Here is a 22,847-nt window from a genome sequence, read left to right on the forward strand (position 1 = left end):
ATATCTAGGGGTGGAACTGAGAGTACTGTACTGTAATTTTTCAAGAAAGGAAAATGCAATGGTGTTTGCCAGGGGTTGAGGAATGGCACAGTGGAGAATTCTTAATTGGTGTAGAATGACCATTCAGAACAAGAAGAAAAAACAGTAATCTGAAACCCAATGAGAGGCTGGAGGGGTGGAGGGGTCTGGGCTGGGTAGGGGTGAGGTAACAGTGCTTTCTGCACAAGCATAAAGACTGAATTTGAATCTTCAACACCTATGTAAAAGCCATGCAGCGTGTGAGTTCTTGTAGCCTCCAGCACTGAGGGGAGGGGAAGGGCTGAGGTGCAGAGGTGCCCTAAAGCTTTATGTGGCACACTGATCCCTTGCTCTCTCCCCTAGCCTGCATAAACATCACAGACTGCCCTCTGGGTAGTGATTGTCCTTTACTCCCCGTTTCTTGGCAGGAAATATGATCTTTTCCACAAAGTAAAACTTCTCGTGCTTGCTTCGGCAGCACATATACTAAAATTGGAACGATACAGAGAAGATTAGAATGGCCCCTGCGCAAGGATGACATGCAAATTCATGAAGTGTTCCATATTTAAAAAAAAAAAAAAAACTTCTCACCATAGTGATATAGTTTCCAATCTCCCTGTCCCACCTGCCCCAATAAACCATCCTATCACACACCATCACACTAAAATTGACCAAGGAGGACACCATCATACCAGACACCATCGTACCAAACACCATCATACCAGACACCATCATATGAGACACCATCACGACAAAAGAGATCAAGGAGGACACCATGACTGAAGAGACCAAGGAGGAAGAGAACGAGGGAAACACCATCATACCAGACACCATCATACGAGATACCATCACAACAAAAGAGATCAAGGAGGATACCATCATAACTGAAGAGACCAAGGAGGAAGAGAACGAGGGCGACAACATCAGGCCTGGCCAGCCTCAGGACGCTGGCACAGCTCTTCCTCAAAAAGAGACCGAGGACAACATCACACTTGGCCAGCCTCAGGACATTGGCACAGCTTCCCCCCACAACCAGCGTCAACGCTGGAAGCGGGTGAAGAAGACAATCATGAACGGCCTCAGACATCTGTGCTGCTGCTGCCTGCCACCTGCTAAGACAAAGGCCGCCTCATGTAAGAACATGACTCCAATGAAAAGGGACCTTGGAGCCACCCTCAGCACCAGGTGAGTGCATTACTTCACTTCATTTTATTCACTTTTCCTTCTGTCCTTTGTAACTAATCTCTCCCTAGTGCTATAGTTTCCAGTCTGCCTGTTCTACCTGCCCCAAGATGGGTTCCCATGTTGAGAACTGAGGCCTACAAGCAGCCTGATGGGAATTCTTTAGAAAGAGCCTCCTGCCATCCTTTTGCAAGTGCCCTGCACCCACACACATGCCAAACCCTTCACAGGTTACATTGCTTGAGTCCTCAGACCCAACTCAGAACAAAGCCTCGAAAACTCAGTCTTGGAGTGACTGCAGTGGTAGCTGTGCCCTCTCTTGACACCAATTCTGCCCTAGTTACTCACCTCTTGCATATCTATTCTTCTTCCTTCAAGGCGACCATTCACATTGGATCCCACACTCACCACCACATGCCACACTGTGAAGATGTGATAGGTGTCCTGACAAGTCTAACTAGAGACTCTTGGAGGAGCAACCCACTGTGTCCCTCTGTCATGGCAGCCTCAAGCCCCTACCTCGTGTATGTACCAGCTGGACAGATCTTAAGGCTGCTTCGATTTCTTCAAGTCTCTGCCCTTTGCATATTCTTGCACAGTTAATCAGCCTTGCACAGCCTTTGGGGAGAGTTCTGGGAAGCCTTATCTTTCCATCCTAGTATCACAGTGGTAAGACTTCATCTCTTGTGTTCTTTCTCCCTAGACTGTATAGTATAAATGATTTATAAAATCTTTATATTATAGTATAAAATGATCTTTATATAACTTATATTATTATAAAGATTTATAAATCATTTACACTATAGTATAAAGATCATTTAAATGACCTCTATATAATTTATAATATAAAGATTTATAAATCATTTATACTATAGTATACAATAAATGATAGTATAGGATAAATTATAGTATAGTATAAGTGATTTATAAATCATTTATACTTTAGTATACTATAAAGGATAGCAAAGTATAAATGGTAGTATAGTATAAATGATGCTATATATGGTATAAATGATAGTATAGTATAAATGATACTATATATAGTATAAATGATAGTATAGTATAAATGATACTACATATAGTATACATGGTATAATTTATACTATACTATCCTTTATATTATACGATCATTTAAATGATAGTATAGTACAAATGATACTATATATAGTATAAATGATAGTATAGTATAAATGATACTATATATAGTATAAATGATATAATTTATACTTATATTATAAAGTATAATATAAGTAAAGTATAAATGGTAGTATAGTATAAATGATACTAAATATAGTATAAATGATATCATTTATACTATACTATCATTTAGAGTATACTATAGTATAAATGATTTATAAATCTTTATAGTATAAATTATATAGGGATCATTAAATGATCTTTATACTATAGTATAAATGATTTATAAATCTTTATAATAGTATAAGTTATATAAAGATCATTTTATACTATAGTATAAAGATTTTATAAAACATTTATAGTATAAAGATTTATAAATCATTTATACCATAAAGATTTTATAAATCATTTATAGTATAAAGTTTTATAAATCATTTATAGTATAAAGTTTTATAGTATAATAGGCAAAGAATTGCTTCATCTTACTAGATATATATGTAGGTTCATTATCAGTCTTAATTTGTGAAGGTATCCCCAAAATTTCCACTATTTCCAATAACTGTGTAATTACACAATAAGCCTTTTCAGCACTTAAAGCAGTTGCCCTTTGAAACCCTGGGTATACACCTATGGTACGGTGTACATACCTTTGTTTTCCAAATTGTGCAGAATGAAACACATCCATCTGCCATATTTCACTTTTTTCGTATCCCTAGGCTTACTTCCAGCATGCAGTCGAATGTGGTTATACAGAGGACATGTGGGACATTTTTTATTATTTCTTTGCTTGTTGCCCAAGTTATAGAAAAAAAAATTATCTTTTACTTTTAACATCGTGTCTTTCATGAAATGTTGAGGTGTTGTAATTGATCACTTTCCTCATTTGCTTGTACCAATGGACCTGGAAAGCCTGTATGAGACCGAATCTGCGTGATATATAACGGAGGGTTTCTACTTTTGTTAAGCCTTTTGCAGTTGCGTGAATAATAAAGTTAATTCTAAACCATCAGGAATAAAGTCAGCAGTTTCTATATGACAAACAACTCATTCTACATATTGAGAGCCAGCAATTATATTAAGATTCAGGAAAATCTAATAATACCATAAGGATTACATACAATTTTGATTTTTGAATCGATTTTTGAACTGAACTATATGGTCTTTTGATCACCTGGCTTTTGTGTGTGTGTGTGTGTGTGTGTGTGTGTGTGTGTGTGTGTGTGTGTGTGTGTGTCTGTGTTGTAAATCTTTAATCTCTCACTTGGGAGACAGAGAAAGGTGGCTGTCTGAGTTTGAGATCAGCCTGGTATACAGAGTAAACGACAGGACAGCCAGGGCTACACAGAGAAAGCCTGTCTTGAAAAACAAACAAACAAAAAAAAATGGTGACCATCAAAAAGCCGCAGTTTTCCATCTGTAAAATGGGGACACAGTCATTGTAGGATTCTTAGCAAGAATGCAATCCTTAAGGCTCCAATATCATCCATGGTGGTCAGCACCCTGGAGGGTTGCAAAGCCATTGCAAAGGCTTTGGGATCCATTTTCTCTCATCAGGAAAACCAAAGGAGTTCAATAGTCTTAGCCTATTGATTCACAGCCACCACCCTCTGCCTTCGGGTGAACCAGTTTAATCCTGGGAGGTTTTCCCAACTAGTCTTAGGGCTGTGTTCACAAATTCCACACCCAACAGTGTTCAGTTGGACTTAGCAGAGCATCCGGGTTTTCCTGCCCCTACCCTGAACCCCACAAACCCCAGAGCAAAATGACACTGGCAGTAGCTGAGCATGCGTTTTCCTCCCTGATTCCACTGAGACTGTGTTATTAGGATTTCACTGCTTATTTTAAAGAACAAGTTAACTTTCCATTTTTGCATCAAATATGGAAAGGAATTACCCACTCACTGAGCTTCGCATATTTGCACATAAACTGGGCTCTTACAGGAGGAAGAGGGTCACTGGCACCAAGGGAAAACTGGACAGAACTGACTGGCTGGCTCAGGTCCCTACTCCTTTAGCTACCTGCCTTTCCTGCTACCATGCCTTCCCTGTCCTTATGGGCAGAAACTGGGGGAATCAGTGTGGTTGGTGCCCAAGCATGGCTACGTCATTCCTTGCTCTGACATCATAAAGAGTCCTTGTGAGGAATGGTGGAACCTGGCCACATAGAGAACTCACTGGGACTGGGTTTGGTCCCATCAAGTGTGGCAGCCATTGGTTGCTAGACTGAATGGTTTGAGAGTTGGTGAATCACAGCATTGGCCAGCTCCCCTAGGACAACTAGACCTGTTGACCCTCAGCAGATTGAGTTTCCTTCTAACACTGTCAGTTTTGTGGCAATCGCCTCTATTTATTCATTCATTCGTTTCAGGCATGATTATGCTTACCGTTATATTCTTCATCTATCTCATGCTCACTTTGATTGTATCTCGCTATCACAGTATTTATATCAACTACACAACAGGAGTGATCGATCGCCCAGTGACACTTCCGTACATGTACATGGAGAACTTTGAATACATTCCCCTGATGACACTGCCTACTGCCCACCCCTTCCAAGCCCCTCACTCTTTCCCTTTGCTGTTCAGCACCTTGCTTCCCAAGTACAAGTACGGGCCAAGTGCCGTGGACTCCTGTCCAGAGGACTGATGGACACACAGGATGGTCTCTTAAGGAAGGACACCAATGTGTCTCTGGGCTCTAGCACAAAGTCTCCTCCTAGCTGGTTATCTCAGGATCTTCCTGGCAGGTCAAGAGGCATGAGTCCAACAAAGGGGCTAGAGACAAGCATCAGCTCAGATCTTGTGATGGTGATTGTGGAACAGGGCAGCTGAAAAGGAATTCAGGGATAGAATAAGTGTAAGTCTAAAAGGAGCTTGTTCTTTGAGGAAGGATGGGACTTTCCTTGGTGAGACTTGCCATGCCCTGTCCCTCCAGCCTACTTCTGTCCTTCTCTCTGCCTGCAGCTGTACATTCACGGGTTATCTCCTGTTTTAAGGAGGGCGATTATGGCACCAAGCTAGGGTGTTATCAGGCACCGGAGGGGAGGGCAATAATGATTTTGAAGCAAAGAGTCGAGCCTGTGCTCTTGAGTTCTGCTGGTCCTACAGGTCAAAGAACATATTCAGGAACAAAAACTGCCTAGTGCTGGAATTATCTGCCCAGCACTGCACAGACCCCAAGCCCCAAAATAAGCACCTGTCTTTTTGGAGAAGCAGGGGACTTTTTATTGTCAAGGGCAGTCTACCCAAATTTCCAAGTCTAGGCTTGGATAAAACTCCTTCCTCCAACCTTAATCTGTTCATGTTTGGGGAAAGGCAGTGGGTAACAGAACCTTCATGGTCCAGCAACAAAGCCCTTCAGGTTCCTTTCTGTTTTGCCAAGGTATTGGTGATGAAAGGAGGGTCTATGGTCTGTGACTTCCAAAAATCTGATATCTGATTACAGAACTGGCAAGTTGCGCTTTGTTGCCCGTTGCTGAACGGTACCTGTGTCTTCCTTTAATTGTGTGATGGTTTAGTTGACTAGACTTGCTATCCAGTGCTCAAGTGAGTGATGCACGTTCTCTGAAGAATGAACATCCTTGTTGACCTCCTGTAAACTTCCACCCAGTTTCTCTGGCGTATGTCCCGCAGCTTGGGTGGGTGCTGTGAGGTCCACTTAATGTGAAAAACTGATGACTTTTGGTGGGAGGTGACAGCAGCCTAGCTTCAGGAGCATAGAAATGGCTGATCAGCCCTCCACCCTCAAGCGTTGTTGTCACAAGCACTTGTGGCTAGGCCCCTTGTGTAACAGCAACCTTGAACTTTTGAAGCAGTTGGGAACCTAGGTCATGCAGAAAACAAAAGCAGTCCTTCCTCATCTTCTCTTTGCTATTGCTTTTGTATTTGGTGAGGCAGGGTCTCCTGTAGCACAGGCTGGCCTCAGCATCCCTGTGTGGCCAAAGAGGACTTGAACTGATCCTCCTGCCTCCACTTTTCTAGCTTTTCCAACTGCCAAGTGTTTATCCTTTATGAGACTTGCCTGACTTTCACCCCAACCTCTTGTCTAAGGTCCATCAGCTGACCCTTGAAGGACTCTCAGTCAGGGCACAGCTAGTTGTGTCATGTATAGATGTAGAGTGTGTGTGTGTGTGTGTGTGTGTGTGTCCTCCTTAAGGTTTGGGTGTCAAAAGTCCCACAGAGAATCAAGTGTTTGAACATTGTTCCAAGCAGGTGGCACCACGTGGGGCAAACTGTGGACCTTGGGCAGTGGGCCTAGCAGGAAGAGGTGGGCCTCTGGGCATCACTGTGGACAGACACTGGAGTGTAACCAGCTTTCTCAGGCCCCTACTGCCCCACTGCCCTAGACCAGCTTTCCCGTCCCTGAGGACAGAATGTGAGGGAACTGGTCCATTCCTTGCTCTGACATCACAAGGAGCCATTGTGACACCTATCCACTTAAGGCTCTGGCTGAGCCTGCTTCTTGTCTTACAGAACAGAAGCTCTTGGTTGGAGAGCAACTGGACTTCTGTGCCCGTGACAGACTATACTCGCATTTTAGAAGCTGTTTTGACCACCATATAGTAAGTGCCTTCTGTTCTCTAACCTACAATATTTTATTATGTTTGTTTAATAAACATAAACTCTCCTTCTATTCCCTCCCTCACACACTCACACCATTCTCCACTCCTCTTGTCTTACAGAGCTGAAGTTCTTGTTAGAGAGTAACTGGACTTCTGCACCCGTGACAAGACATTCCTGGATTTTTGAAGATTTCAGACTACCGTAGAGTAAGTTTCATAAACATAAACTGCCCTCCTATTCCCTCCCTCACATGCCCTCACACCATTCCCCACTCCCATTCTCCTCAGAGAAAGGGAGGTCCCCCATGGGCACCAGCTCACCCTGGCACATCAAGTTGCCCAAAGGACTGCATGCATCCTCTCCCACTGACACCAGACAAGGCAGAGCAGCTAGGGCAAAGGGATCCAAAGGCAGGCAACAGAGGAAGAGACAGCCCTTGTTAGGGCACCAACATGAAGGACAATCTGCACCTCTGCTACATATGTGTAGGGGGCCAAGGTCCAGCCCAGACATCCCCCTTTGGTTGGTGATTCAGTCTCTGTGAGCCCCCATGGACCTGGTTTAGTTGACTCTGTGGGTCTTCTCGTGGTATCCTTGACCCCTCCAGCTCCCTCACTCCTTCCTCCCACTCTTCCACAAGATTCCCCAAACTCCATCTAGTGTTTGGCTGTGGGTCTATGCATTTGTTTCCATTCACTGCTGGATGAAGCCTCTCAGAAGACAGTTATGCTAGGCTCCCATCTGCAAGCAGAGCACAGTATTATTAGTAGAGTCAACGGTTGCCTCTCTCTCCCCTAGGGTCGGTCTCAAGTGGGGTCAGTCATTGGTTGCCAGTTCCCTCCATCTCGGCTCCCTGTTTAATCCTGCACTTCCTGTAGGCGGGGCACACTTTGGGTTGAAGGCTTTGTGGGTGGGTGAGTTCCCTCCACTGGCCCCCTTGACTGGAAGTCCTGCATGGCTGCAGGAGGGGGCCACATCAGGCTCCATATCCCCTGCTGATAGGAGTCTCAGGTAGGGTCACCCCATAGACTCCTGAGAGCCACCCTGTCAGTTAATTCTTGGTGTACTCATTTTGACAACAGTGATTAGCCACCACAGCATCCTAACCTCAGCCCGAGGCCACTCTCCATTTTTCGTTCACCTGAGTCGAATGAGAAAGGAACTGATGTCCTTGATGAGTGTGTATGTGCTGAGCTTTGTATGCAGAGAGCAGCTAGAGTGCCAGGGAGCAGGGGAAAAGGGAACCATGCTACCTGTGCCCTAAAGGATGGGCATCAGTGTCCACAGCGCACCTGAGGACAACCCTCTGGAGCCTGCTGCTTTAGACGGCAAATGTACCACAAGGAGTCACGTGTTTGAACACTGGGCCCCGGCATGTGGCACTGTGTGGGGAAGTGGGGTCTTACAGGAGGAAGAGGGTCACTGGCACCAAGGGAAAACTGGACAGAACTGGCTGGCTGGCTCAGGTCCCTACTCCTTCAGCTACCTGCCTTTCCTACTACCATGCCTTCCCTGTCCTTGCAGGCAGAAACTGGGGAATCGGTGTGGTTGGTGCCCAGGCATGGCTAGGTCATTCCTTGCTCTGACATCACAAAGAGTCCTTGTGAGGAATGGTGGAACCTGGCCATATAGAGAACTCACTGGGACTGGGTTTGGTCCCATCAAGTGTGGCAGCCATTGGTTGCTAGACTGAATGGTTTGAGAGTTGGTGAATCACAGCATTGGCCAGCTCCCCTAGGACAACCAGACCTGTTGACCCGCGGCAGATTGAGTTTCCCTCTAACACTGTCAGTTTTGTGGCAATCGCCTCTATTTATTCATTCATTCGTTTCAGGCATGATTATGCTTACCATTATATTCTTCATCTATCTCATGTTCACTTTGATTGTGTCTCGCTATAACAGTATTTATATCAACTACACAACACGAGTGATCAATCACCCAGTGACACTTCCGTACATGTACATGGAGAACTTTGAATACATTCCCCTGATGACACTGCCTACTGCCCACCCCTTCCAAGCCCCTCACTCTTTCCCTTTGCTGTTCAGCACCTTGCTTCCCAAGTACAAGTACGGGCCAAGTGCCGTGGACTCCTGTCCAGAGGACTGATGAACAGACAGGATGGTCTCTTAAGGAAGGACACCAATGTGTCTCTGGGCTCTAGCACAAAGTCTCCTCCTAGCTGGTTATCTCAGGATCTTCCTGGCAGGTCAAGAGGCATGAGTCCAACAAAGGAGCTAGAGACAAGCGTCAGCTCAGATCTTGTGATGGTGATTGTGGAACAGGGCAGCTGAAAAGGAATTCAGGGATAGAATAAGTGTAAGCCTAAAAGGAGCTTGTTCTTTGAGGAAGGATGGGACTTCCCTTGGTGAGACTTGCCATGCCTTATCCCTCCAGCCTACTTCTGTCCTTCTCTCTGCCTGCAGCTGTATGTTCATGGGTTATCTTCTGTCTTAAGGAGGGCAATTATGGCACTGAGCTAAGGTGTTATCAGGCACCGGAGGGGAGGGCAATAATGATTTTGAAGCAAAGGGTTGAGCCTGTGCTCTTGAGTTCTGCTGGTCCTACAGGTCAAAGAACATATTCAGGAACAAAAACCGCCTAGTGCTGGAATTATCTGCCCAGCACTGCACAGACCCCAAGCCCCAAAATAAGCATCTGTCTTTTTGGAGAAGCAGGGGACTTTTTATTGTCAAGGGCAGTCTACCCAAATTTCCAAGTCTAGGCTTGGATAAAACTCCTTCCTCCAACCTTAATCTGTTCATGTTTGGGGAAAGGCAGTGGGTAACAGAACCTTCATGGTCCAGCAACAAAGCCCTTCAGGTTCCTTTCTGTTTTGCCAAGGTATTGGTGATGAGAGGAGGGTCTATGGTCTGTGACTTCCAAAAATCTGATATCTGATTACAGAACTCGCAAGTTGCGCTTTGATGCCCTTTGCTGAACAGTACCTGTGTCTTCCTTTCATTCTGTGATGGTTTAGTTAACTGGACTTGCTATCCAGTGCTCAAGTGAGTGATGCACGTTCTCTGAAGAGTGAACATCCTTGTTGACCTCCTGTAAACTTCCACCCAGTTTCTCTGGCGTATGTCCCGCAGCTTGGGTGGGTGCTTTGAGGTCCACTTAATGTGAAAAACTGATGACTTTTGGTGGGAGGTGACTGCAGCCTAGCTTCAGGAGCATGGAAATGGCTGATCAGCCCTCCACCCTCAAGCGTTGTTGTCACAAGCACTTGTGGCTAGGCCCCGTGTGTAACAGCAACCTTGAACTTTTGAAGCAGTTGGGAACCTAGGTCATGCAGAAAACAAAAGCAGTCCTTCCTCATCTTCTCTTTGCTATTGCTTTTGTATTTGGTGAGGCAGGGTCTCCTGTAGCACAGGCTGGCCTCAGCATCCCTGTGTGGCCAAAGAGGACTTGAACTGATCCTCCTGCCTCCACTTTTCTAGCTTTTCCAACTGCCAAGTGTTTATCCTTTATGAGACTTGCCTGACTTTCACCCCAACCTCTTGTCTAAGGTCCATCAGCTGACCCTTGAAAGACTCTCAATCAGGGCACAGCTAGTTGTGTCATGTCTAGATGTAGAGTGTGTGTGTGTGTGTGTGTGTGTGTGTGTGTGTGTGTCCTCCTTAAGGTTTGGGTGTCAAAAGTCCCACAGAGAATCAAGTGTTTGAACATTGTTCCAAGCAGGTGGCACCACGTGGGGCAAACTGTGGACCTTGGACAGTGGGCCTAGAAGGAAGAGGTGGGCCTCTGGGCATCACTGTGGACAGACACTGGAGTGTAACAAGCTTCCTCAGGCTCCTACTGCCCCACTGCCCTAGACCAGCTTTCCCGTCCCTGAGGACAGAATGTGAGGGAACCATGGGGATGTGCCTAGTGACCACTTGTCCATTCCTTGCTCTGACACCACAAGGAGCCATTGTGACACCTATCCACTTAAGGCTCTGGCTGAGCCTGCTTCTTGTCTTACAGAGCAGAAGCTCTTGGTTGGAGAGCAACTGGACTTCTGTGCCCGTGACAGACTATACTCGCATTTTAGAAGCTGTTTTGACCACCATATAGTAAGTGCCTTCTGTTCTCTAACCTACAATATTTTATTATGTTTGTTTAATAAACATAAACTCTCCTTCTATTCCCTCCCTCACACACTCACACCATTCTCCACTCCTCTTGTCTTACAGAGCAGAATAGAGAGTAACTGGATTTCTGCACCATGACAAGACATTCCTGGATTTTTGAAGATTTTGAACCATCATAGTAAGTTCATTCTGTTTTCTATCTGAGAACATTTTATTATGTTTATTTTATATACAGAAAGTCTCCTCCAATTCATGTAAGGGACCCTCTTTGTTTTAAAGTAAAGATTTTTGCGGATGCGGTAATCTGTAGAGCTGGCCCATCATTTCAAGAGCATGTACTCTTGGAACTAGGTTTGATGTACAGCTCTTCTATGGGAGATCATAACTGCCTGTAGCATTATCTAGATAGACATTATCACCATGTAATTGATGTGTAGTAGCAGAGAGTGCACTTGCGTGTGGGCATGTGAACATGTGTATGGATGCCCTCAGAGGCCCGTGGTGTAGGATCTCCTAGAGCTGGGTTTGGAGTAATTGTGAGCCACCTGACCTGGATCCTAAGAACCAAATTTTGGTAGGTCCTTTGTAGAGCTAGTTGTACCTGGACTCAGGGGCTGGCTGCCCCGCATGGACACCGCTGGGCTTGGGAGGTGTCTGTTGTTCTATATACTTCTCTCGCAACTAATTTTATTCGTTCCTGCTCTCTTCCAGTACAGGTGAGCTCAGGGTTAGGGGATGACCGTCCTTTCTTATCAGTGGCTCTTAGTTTCTAGAATCCTTTGGTTGGTTCTTCCAGTTTGCAGTTGATTCCTGTCAAACCAATCTGTCATATTTTGCTCTACACTGCTTTGGAACATACTTCATTCTTGTCTATCTAAGCATTTAAGTACCCAGTTAGGTGGTCTGAAATGTGTCTGACCTCTTCCTTCCTTCCTTTCCTAGTCTTTTGGATGTAGGAATTCATAGCTCTAAATACTCTCCTAGGCCTGATTTTAAGTCTGTCAACTTTCTCATTGAACTTTTTGGCTCTAGCCATATGAAGGAGGAGGGCCTGACTCTGAAGCAGGACATGGAGGCCTGCTCCTCTGTGGAGGACCCCTTCAATACCGACTATAGAATGATGAGGACTCTGAGACACGGACATTTTTCTGAAGTGAAACTCGCCTTCCATGTTCCCACTGTGACCTGTGTGGCTGTAAAACTCCTTAGAAATAAGAAGAAGTACAACTCGATTTTTAACAGTGAAATAAGCGTTATGAAATCCATGAACCACCCCAATATTATCAAACTTTTTCACGTGATCGAGACGGAAGAGATCACCTACCTGGTGATGGAGCATGCCTCAGAGGGAGAGCTGCTGCGGAGGATCCTGGAACGGGGGTCTCTACCGGAGTGCGAGGCTGAAAGGATATTTACTCAGGTGGTGCATGCAGTGAATTACTGTCATAACAATCAAGTGGTCCATAGAGATATAAAAGCCACCAACATCCTTATGGACTGCAGGGGGAATGCCAAGCTGATTGATTTTAGCCTCGCTGTGAAAGTAACTCCTGGGCAGAAGCTGCGGGGTTTCTGTGGCACTCTGCCCTATTGTGCCCCAGAACTCTTTGCACCCGGGGAATACGATGCTTACCCCATCGACATGTGGTGTTTAGGGATTCTCCTCTTTTTCATGGTGGCTGGGCACTTCCCTTTCCAAGCCAAATCTGTGGCAGGCATGAGGAACGAGGTCACCTCAGGCAACTTCACCATTCCTAAGCATGTTTCTATCGACATTTTCAATGTCATCTTGGAATTACTGATAATCAATCCCGGCAGAAGGCCCACCATCAAGGACATCATGAGGCGCCCCATGATCAGGGCCAGTGAGGCACGTTCACCACCTACTTCCACCCCTAGCCTCCCAGGCACCCCGAGCCCTAGCATTGTTGGGACCATGAGAGTCATGGGCTATAAGCCTGAAGTAATCATTGAATCCCTGAGAGACCAAAAATACGACAAGGTGATGGCAACTTATCTTATATTGCAACACCAGTCACCTGCGGGAGACTATGGCCACAACCAGGTGAATCCTGGAAAACCCAGGCAGCCAGGCACTGTCCTCTGCCTGACAGAGCCTTACACTTATCCTGGATCCCTAAGGAGAGCTGAACCTGTTCCCTATACCTTTACCTTGCCATCTAAGGGCCAGGAAAAAGAGGAGGAGCATTATTCCAGGAAACTTGCCAGATGCCATAGCATGCCTGCCACCCTATGCTGCCATCCAGACACACACCCTCTCCACCTGGGCTGTCCTATTGCTAAGTCCATCAAGGGCAGCATCCTGGAAATGAATATTTATTTTTCACAGGTTGGATCACGTGACAGCCACACTGATAGTGACCATCCATCTCTGGGTCTATACACCAACTCTTCTAGAACATCCCAGAATGAGGGTACAAGTGACTTAGAGAGCCACATGTCCTATAGTCACCAATCTGAATCCTGGAGTTTTCTGGAGGAAGAGGACAGCTCAAGCTCCTCCTCTGAGGATTTATCGGAGATGACAACAGTCATAGAGATCGAGTCTACTATAGTCGCAGAGGAAAAGACTCTAACACAGGAAGACATCGATGCTCAGGAAGCAATCATTGCCCTGAGAGTGAACATCATCAAGGAGGACACCATGCCTGAAGTGAGGGAGGAGGAAGAGACCGAGGAGGGAGAGACCCAGGAGAACAACATCACAGCTGGCCAGCCTCAGGACACTGGCATAGCTTCCCCACAGGAAGAGACCAAGGACAACAACATCACACCTGGCCAGCCTCAGGACGCTGGCACAGCACGCCCTCAGGAAGAGACCGAGGATGACATCACACTTGGCCAGCCTCAGGACGCTGGCACAGCTCTCCCTCAGCAAGAGACCGAGGACGACATCACACCTGGCCAGCCTCAGGTCGCTGGCACAGGTCTCCATCAGGAAGAGACCAAGGATGAAACCACACCTGGCCAGCCTCAGGACGCTGGCACAGCTCTCCCTCAGCAAGAAACCGAGGATGGCATCACACCTGGCCAGCCTCTGGACGCTGGCACAGGTCTCCCTCAGCAAGAGACCGAGGACGACATCACACCTGGCCAGCCTCAGGAAGCTGGCACAGCTCTCTCTCAGCAAGAGACCGTGGACGACATCACACCTGGCCAGCCTCAGGACGCTGGCACAGCTCTCCCTCAGCAAGAGACCGAGGACAATACCATACCTGGCCAGCCTCAGGATGCTGGCACAGCACTCCCTCAGCAAGAGACCAAGGACGACATCACACCTGGCCAGCCTCAGGATGCTGGCACAGGTCTCCCTCAGCATGAGACTGAGGACGACATCACACCTGGCCAGCCTCAGGACACTGGCACATCTTCCCCCCACAACCGTCGTCAACGCTGGAAGCAGATAAAGAAGACAATCATGAACAGCCTCAGACATCTGTGCTGCTGCTGCCTGCCACCTGCTAAGACAAAGACCGCCTCATGTAAGAACATGACTCCAATGAAAAGGGACCTTAGAGCCACCCTCAGCACCAGGTGAGTGCATTACTTCACTTCATTTTATTCACTTTTCCTTCTGTCCTTTGTAACTAATGATAATTTGCCCACTGTGGCACACCTGTGATCTTAACAACCTCTGTCACTTCAGAAAGACCAATACCATAGAAATCCCGGTAATGTGACCTCAGGCTTGTTAAGCAAGAAGTAGATTGTATACATATGCTGATAAAGCAGGAAGAGGAGCAGGTGGGGCATGGCAAAGTCAGCAGAGATTGCTGAGAGACCAGTAGGGCACTTTGGTGCTGCAGGGCAAGCACAGAAAGTTCTGTGTGCTTCAAAGTCAGTAAGAGTCACTTACCTGTGTCTTTTTGCTTTGAAGTCCTAAAGACGACAGGCCCCATCTCCATGGCTTGTGGGCCATGGGTTGGGGATCAGCCTGGATGAGATGTGAAAAGCCTCTCGGGGAAGCCAGGCCAGATGTCCAGAAGCCAGTGTGGTCACAGGTGCATTCTGCACAGGACCTATCCCAGTGCAGATCTGTCCAGGTAAAATCCCAGGCAGGAGGGGCTGGCTTTCCACTGGGTCTTCCTCAGAGGGGAAGGGCTGAGGTGCACAGGTGCCCTAAAGCTTTATGTGGCACACTGATCCCTTGCTCTCTCCCCCAGCCTGCATAAACATCACAGACTGCCCTCTGGGTAGTGATTGTCCTTTACTCCCCGTTTCTTGGCAGGAAATATGATCTTTTCCACAAAGTAAAACTTCTCCCCATACTGATATAGTTTCCAATCTTCCTGTCCCACCTGCCCCAATAAACAATCCTACCACACACCATCACACTAAAATTGACCAAGGAGGACACCATCATACCAGACACCCATCGTACCAAACACCATCATACCAGACACCATCATAAGAGACACCATCACGACCAAAAAGATCAAGGAGGAAACCATGACTAAAGAGACCAAGGAGGAAGAGAACGAGGGAAACACCATCATACCAGACACCAACATACGAGATACCATCACAAAGTGCCTTCAAGAAGAAATTCAAGACAACTCATTCAAAGAACTTAATGTCTCACCTACAAATCATAGAAAAGGAAGAAGTAGACACACCAAAAAGGAGTAGACAGCTGGAAATAATCAAACTCAGGGCAGAAATCAATCAATTAGAAACAAATAAAACAATTCAAAGAATCAATGGAACCAAGAGCTGGTTCTTTGTGAAAATCAACAAGATCGACAAACCCTTAGCCAAGCTAACTAAAAGGCAGAGAGACACCATCCAAATCAATAAAATCAGAAATGAAAAGGAGAATATAACTATAGACACTGTGGAAATCCAAACAGTCATTAGGACTTATATACTTCAAAAGTGTATATGCCAAAAAATTTGAAAATCTAAATGTAATGGATAATTTTCTTGATCAATTCCAATTACCAAAGCTGAATCAAGACCAGGAAAATCAATTAATTAGTCCCATATATACCAAGGATATAGAAGCTGTCATTGAGAGTTTCTCATCCAAAAAAAAGCCCAGGACCAGATGGTTTCAGCACAGAATTCTACCAGACCTTCAAAGAAGAGTTAACTCCAGTTCTCTTCAAACTGTTCCACAAAATAGAAACAGAATGAACACTACCCAACTCATTCTATGAAGCCACAGTCTCCTTGGTACCTAAACCTCACAAAGACCCCCCAAAAAAGAGAGAATTTCAGGCCAATCTCCATTATGAACATTGATGCAAAAATACTCAACAAGATACTAGCAAACTGAATACAAGAACACATCAAAGATATCATCCACTATGACCAAGTAGGCTTCATCCCAGGTATGCAGGGGTGGTCCAATATACGGAAATCCATCAATGTGATAGACCAAAATAACAAACTGAAAGAAAAAAACACGTATAACCTCCTTAGATGCTTAAAAGTCATTTGACAAAATTCAACATCCATTCATATTTAAAGTATTGGAGAGAATCAGAGATACAAGGCACATATCTAAACATAATAAAGGCAATATACAGCAAGCCTAGAGCCAACATCAAGCTAAACAGAGAGAAACTTAAAGCAATCCCACTGAAATCAGGGACAAGGCAAGGCTGCGCACTCTCTCCATATCTCTTTAACATAGTTTTGGAAGTCCTTGATAGAGCAATAAGACAGTTGAAGGAGATCAAAGGAATACAAATTGGAAAAGAAGAACTCAAAGTATCACTATTTGCAGATGATATGATAGTATACCTGAGTGACCCCCGAAATTCTACCAGGGAACTCCTATAGCTGATAAACACCTTCAGCAAAGTGGCCATATACAAAATTAACTCAAAAAAATCAGTAACCCTCTTGTATACAAAAGACAAAAGGGCTGAGAAAGAAATTATGGAAACAACACCCTTCACATTAGCCACAAATGACATAAAGTACCTTGGTGTTACCCTAACCAAGCAAGTCAAAGATCTGTATGAAAAAAATTTCATGTCTCTGAAGAAAGAATTAGAAGAAGACATCAGAAAATGGAAAGATCTCCCATGCTCATGGCTTGGCAGGATTAACATAGTAAAAATGGCCATCTTACCAAAAGCCATCTACAGATTCAATGCAATTCCCATCAAATTACCAACACAATTCTTTACAGATCTTGAAAGAAAAATTCTCAACTTCATATGGAATAACAAGGAACGCAGAATTGCTAAAACAATCCTCAACAATAAAAGATCTTCTGGAGGTATCTCCATCCCTGATCTCAAGCTGTACTATAGAGCAACAGTCAGAAAAACTGCATGGTACTGGCATAGAAACACAATGGTGGATCAAGGGAACAAAACTGAAGACTCAGAAATAATCCCATGCACTTATGGAAAACGATCTTTGACAAAGATGACAAAAGCATACAATGGAAAAAAGATAGCATCTTCAACAAATGGTGCTGGTTTAAGTGGATGTTTTCATGTAGAAAAATGCAATAGATTTATACTTGTCACCCAGCACAAAATTAAAGTCCAAGTGGATCAAAGACCTCAACATGAAATGAGACACATTAAATCGGTTAGAAGAAAAAGTGGGGAAGACCCTAGAAATCATGAATATAGGAGACAATTTCCTGAACAGAACACCAACAACATGGGCTCTAAGAGCAACAATCAATAAATGGGACCTCATGAAACTGAAAAGCTTCTGTAAAGCAAAGGACACTGTCATCAAAACAAAATGACTGCCTACAGATTGGGAAAGAATCTTCACCAACTCTTTACCTGACAGATGGCTAATATCCAGTATATATAAAGAACTAAAAAAGCTGAAAAGCAACAAACCAAGTAATCCAATTAAAGAATGGGGAACAGAGCTAAACAGAATTCTCTGTAGAGGAATATTGAATGGCAGAGAAACTCTTATAGAAATGCTCAACCTCATTACCCATCAGCAGAATGCAAATCAAAATGGCCCTGAGATTTCAAATTACATCTATCAGAATGGCCATGATTAAAAACTCAAGAGAAAACACATTCTGGATGGGTTCAGAAGAAAGGCAAACCTCCTCCACTGTTGGTGGGAATGTAGACTTGTACAACCACTCTGGAAATCCATCTGGTGCTTTATCAGACAAACAGAAATAGCGCTTCCTCATATCCAGCCATAGCACTCCTAGGCATATATCCAAAAGAGGATCAAGTACACAATAAGAACATATGCTCAGTCATGTTTTAGCACCTTTATTGTAACAGCCAGAAGCTGGAAACAACCCAGATGTCCCTCAACTGAAGAATGGATACCGAAATTGTGGTACATCTACACAATGGAATATTACTCAGCAATGAAAAATACGGAAATTATGAAATTTGCAGTTAAATGGTGGGAACTGGAAAGGATCATCCTGAATTATCTGTCCCAGAAGCAGAAAGACACACAGTGTATATACTCATTTATATTGACATATAATATAGGATAAACCTACTAAAATCTGTACATATAAAGAAGCTAATCAGGAGGGAGGATTCTGACTAAAATGCTCAATCCCCATCCTAAAAGGCAAAGAGGATGGACATCAGAAGAAGAAGAAAACAGGAAACAAGTTAGGAGTCTGCCACAGAGGGCCTATGAAAGGCTCTGCCCTGCACACTATCAAAGCAGATGCTAAGACTTATGGCTAACTGTTGGGCAGAGAGCATGGAATCTTATGAAAGAAGTGGAAAATAGTAAGATCTGGAGAGGACAGCAGCTCCACAAGGAGAGCAACAAAACCAGATAATTTGAACAGAGGTGTCTTTCCAGATACTCATACTCCAACCAAGTACCATGCAAGGAGATAAACTAGAACAACTGCACAGATGTAGCCCATGGCAGTTCAGTGTCCAAGTGGGTTCCATAGTAATCATTAGAGGGACTGTCTCTGACATGAACTGATTGGCCTGCTCTTTGATCACCTTCTCATGAGGGGGGAGTAGCCTTACCAGGCCAGAGAAGATGACAATGCAGCCACTCCTGATGAGATCTGATAAACTAAGTTCAGAAGGAAGGAGAGAGGGACCTCCCCTATCAGTGGATTTGAGGAGGTGCATGCATGAAGAAGGGGGAGGGAATGTGGAATTAGGAGGGGAGGAGGGGGTAGGGTTCATGGGGGGGATACAAAGTGAATAAAGTGTAATTAATAAAAGTTTAAAAAAAGAGTGTGTGCTAAGAGTGTGTCTGTATTTCAGCCAGATCGCACAGAACTAGGTCTTCGCATGTGATCTCCTGCCTGAGTAGCCATGTTGCTAGATTAAAATTCCCCTTCAGCTGGGTGACTTTTATGTGTGATTTATACTGAGTTTCACAGTTTAACTTCATAAGAAACACCACCTAGAAAGTCATAGTGAAGAGTTTAAGTTAGCCTGGGTATAGTTAGCCTGAGAATAACTCCATTATAAAATAAAGAGCCATCTTGACTGGGAGCTGAATTCAGGTACCAGGAAATATCACAAAATGTGCACCTGGCAGAAAACAAAGTTAACTCCCCAGCACCATCTCTAGGAAATATCATAGGATAAATACTTCATAGAAATTAGAGACAATCTCCCTGGCAATAATCAAGGGAAATTGGTTGCTAATCTGGTGGGAAAATTCTCCCCAATGTTTCAGATATAGATTAAAAGAACAGCCATTGTGATCATATGTCTTAGGCAATTGTGACTCAGAGAGACATATACCTTAGGTAATTGTGATTCAGAAAAGGTCACTTCACCCATCTAACTTTTACCTAATCCTGTAACATCAAGGCATATGCCCTGTTTGCTGTCATAGAAACATGTGCTTCCCTGTTTGCTGTCATGAAAACTCCCTGATCACAGACTTTCCCTAAAAAACCTTGCTCACTCAGGGCTCCATGTCCCACTTCTCTACTGCTGAATCAGTGAGACTCGGTCTCGAGTTTGATTGCTCTCATAATAAATCTCTCTTGCTATTGTATCGAGTGGTCTCCTAAGGGCTCTGAGGATCTCCTGAACCTGGCATTACATTTGGGGTCTGGTCCAAGGTGCCTCAGGACCTCTAGGAATCCGAACCCTGATAACTTAACCCCATGGGTAAATGTCTTTTGTGTTGTCTGCCTGCTTTAAGTGTTTGTTTCTTCTATTCATTGATTTGAAAAGCCTCAATGTGTTCTAGAGGCGCCCAAAAGTGGACAAAAGAGACCTGTTGAGGTCCAGGGCCTCAGGGGTCAAAAAGACATTTTTGGCCTGGTAAGTTTTTGCCTCCCTGGAAATCTTGGGATAGGGAAACCAGAGTGAGGATTGGTTTTCATACCCTTTCTGGCACTTCTGTGGCAGAGAAGTACAGGAGATGCCAGGTTTTTCGTTTTACTTTGTTTCTGTGTAGGATTAATTTTCTTTTTCTTGGTGTTGTGCCAGGAGTTACTTTTGTATTTTTGTGATTGCTTGCTTGTGGTCTTGCAGTTGCCTTTGAAGCCATAGCTCTTCTTGCTTTAGTGATTTTAGATATGAGCCCAGGTATAGGTTGTGAGTTGTTGCCTTTAGTTTGGTTTTTGTCTGGGATGGGTGGTTCTTTTTTGTGTATGTGTGATTTACTATTTGTTGAAATTGCTCTCCTTACTTCTTTTGCGTTATCCTGAATTCTCTTGATGAAAAGACTGGCTGATGATATGGGAGAGAATACTTCCAAACCCCTTGAATTGGTTCTGACACATTTTGGAGAAGTTAAGACTAGAATTCACGGTCTTTCAGTTGATGTGAGGAGAGGAAAAATGATGACTTTTTGCAGCTCAGAATGGCCCACCTTTAATGTGGGCTGGCCACCAGAAGGAACTTTCCATCTTCCCACCATCCTTGCAGTGGAAAATGGTGTTTTTCAGCATAAATGTGGGCACCCAGACCAATTTCCATATATTGTAGTCTGGAAAGACCTAATGATTCATCCACCTCCATGGATTAAGCCCTTTCTGACCCCCACTAACAATCCTCCTTCCACAGACTCTACAAAACCAGAGGCCACTTCCCTGTCACCCTCACACCCCTTTTACGCTATTTTTCAGGATGAGACTCCCATGGAAATAATTTTCCAACCCCTCCTCCTCCCACTCCTCAGCGAGCTCCAGCCCTTTATCCAGGTTCGAACCACTATCTGGCCCAGCACCAAAAACTCAGAGCCCCTTGGCAGCCTCTCCCTCGGGGAACCAGATGACTGGAGAACTCAGAATCCAAGTTCTCTGACAATTCTAGGGATTTGATTGATCTCATTGAAACTGTTCTTTTCACCCACCAGCCCACCTGGGATGATTTCAGCAGCTTTTTAAAGTTTTGTCTGCCATAGAGGAGTGCGGACATATTATATCAGAAATGCACAAAAATGTCCCAGACACTACAGGAGTTGAAACCACAGATGAAGGCCATACTGATGATTACTTTCCCTACAAGAGGCTCTTAAAGTGTCCACAGCAGCTTCTCAGGTAAGAAAGTTGCAAGCCTCTATGGTCCTAAAATAGTATTCAACAGGGAGCAAGATGTTCCTCCCTTGAAATTAATGCTAAAGGGAGTAAAAATTAGTTTTATAGTTTTGTCTGTTTGTTTTAAATATATAAGTTTACTATGTTCTATATATATTTTGATGTCTGATTATTGATTATTAAATGTATTAAGATTTTACATAATTTCGGTCCTGTATTAAAAACCAGGTTTATAAAAATAATAATGTTTAAAACTACATTTCTATAAAATATTAAAACTGCACCTCCATGTGTTTGATTACAAGAACTTTTCTTACTGGCAGCCAACATCAAAATAATATACTTGGTATTGATTTTAAAAGTACTGAATTGTTTGCATTGATAAAATCTGGTTTTGACTTTTAAAATTATGGTTGTATTTTGTGACTTCATTTCTAAAAGGGTACCTTATTTTGATATTGAAAAAACGAGTTTTAAAAAGTTATGTTTCAGGTTATGAAATATTTTAAAGTTTATCAGGTATTTTAGACAATGACAGTGGGCATTCTAACAGAGAACTTGAAACAATTTCTCAGTCCTTTGGGGGAAGACAAAAGACTTTGGCATTTATTTTGTTCGTTTTACCAAGTGAAACCAAGCCATATGATTTGAACCAATTAAGAAAATTGTAGGGGCAGCCAAGATGGCGGCGCTGGGAGGACACTCATTCTGAACAGCAGCACAGCAGGATCGGCACAGTGACCAGCAAGCAGAACTCGCGGCCATAAAATACACGTGACTGTGTTCCTCAGATGAGAGGATACCCCACGGTGGAGGAGTTCAATCAGCTTTAACTCACCCGGGTAAACCACAGAAGAGACCCTGGTTCCGCCAGGTACTTGGTCGCCAGCCCAGAGCTACACTCTAGCGTGATCTGGTCACTGTCCCAGACTGTACTGTGGGCCCACAACATCACAGACTGGATTTTCCAGTCGAGAGATAACCCCACGGAGCAGGAAAGGATTGGGACCGACCTTAGGTCACCCAGACATCCCCTGGAAAAGACTCAGGTTCCACGGGCTCCCCTGGAGCCAGCCGGAGCCAGAGCCAGGGACCCAGGCGCCTGCATAGAGCCCAGCCTGCTCGCCTGATTCACTGCCTCAGATAGAACTGTGGGCCTCAGGGCACCAGAGACTCAGTTTCACCATTGGGTGCAAACCCACGGGGAGGGAAACGGCTGGACTGATCTCAGAGCACTCAGCTGATACCACCACCCCGAAAAGGTCTTGGGAAAATTACCCACTTTAGGCAGACGCCCAGGCTCCCAAAGGCCAGAAAAGCAGAGCCACGGGTGGGCATCTGTGCTGGTGGGTTCTACTTTCAGCCACCTCAGACAGAACGGCAGTCCCCAAAGCAAAGCCTGGGTGTC

The 22,847-nt window shown here is 44.5% G+C and overlaps 1 non-coding gene across 1 annotated transcript; it reads left to right on the top strand.

Annotated features, from left to right (window-relative positions):
* Positions 1 to 480: 480 nt before the first annotated feature.
* Positions 481 to 587, top strand: LOC132654481 (U6 spliceosomal RNA). The gene has a single exon (XR_009592122.1). It is a non-coding gene; the product is annotated as a U6 spliceosomal RNA (small nuclear RNA).
* The last annotated feature ends 22,260 nt before the right edge of the window (positions 588 to 22,847 follow it).

This window comes from Meriones unguiculatus, chromosome 5, assembly GCF_030254825.1.
Source record: "Meriones unguiculatus strain TT.TT164.6M chromosome 5, Bangor_MerUng_6.1, whole genome shotgun sequence".
Lineage (NCBI taxonomy): Eukaryota > Metazoa > Chordata > Mammalia > Rodentia > Muridae > Meriones > Meriones unguiculatus.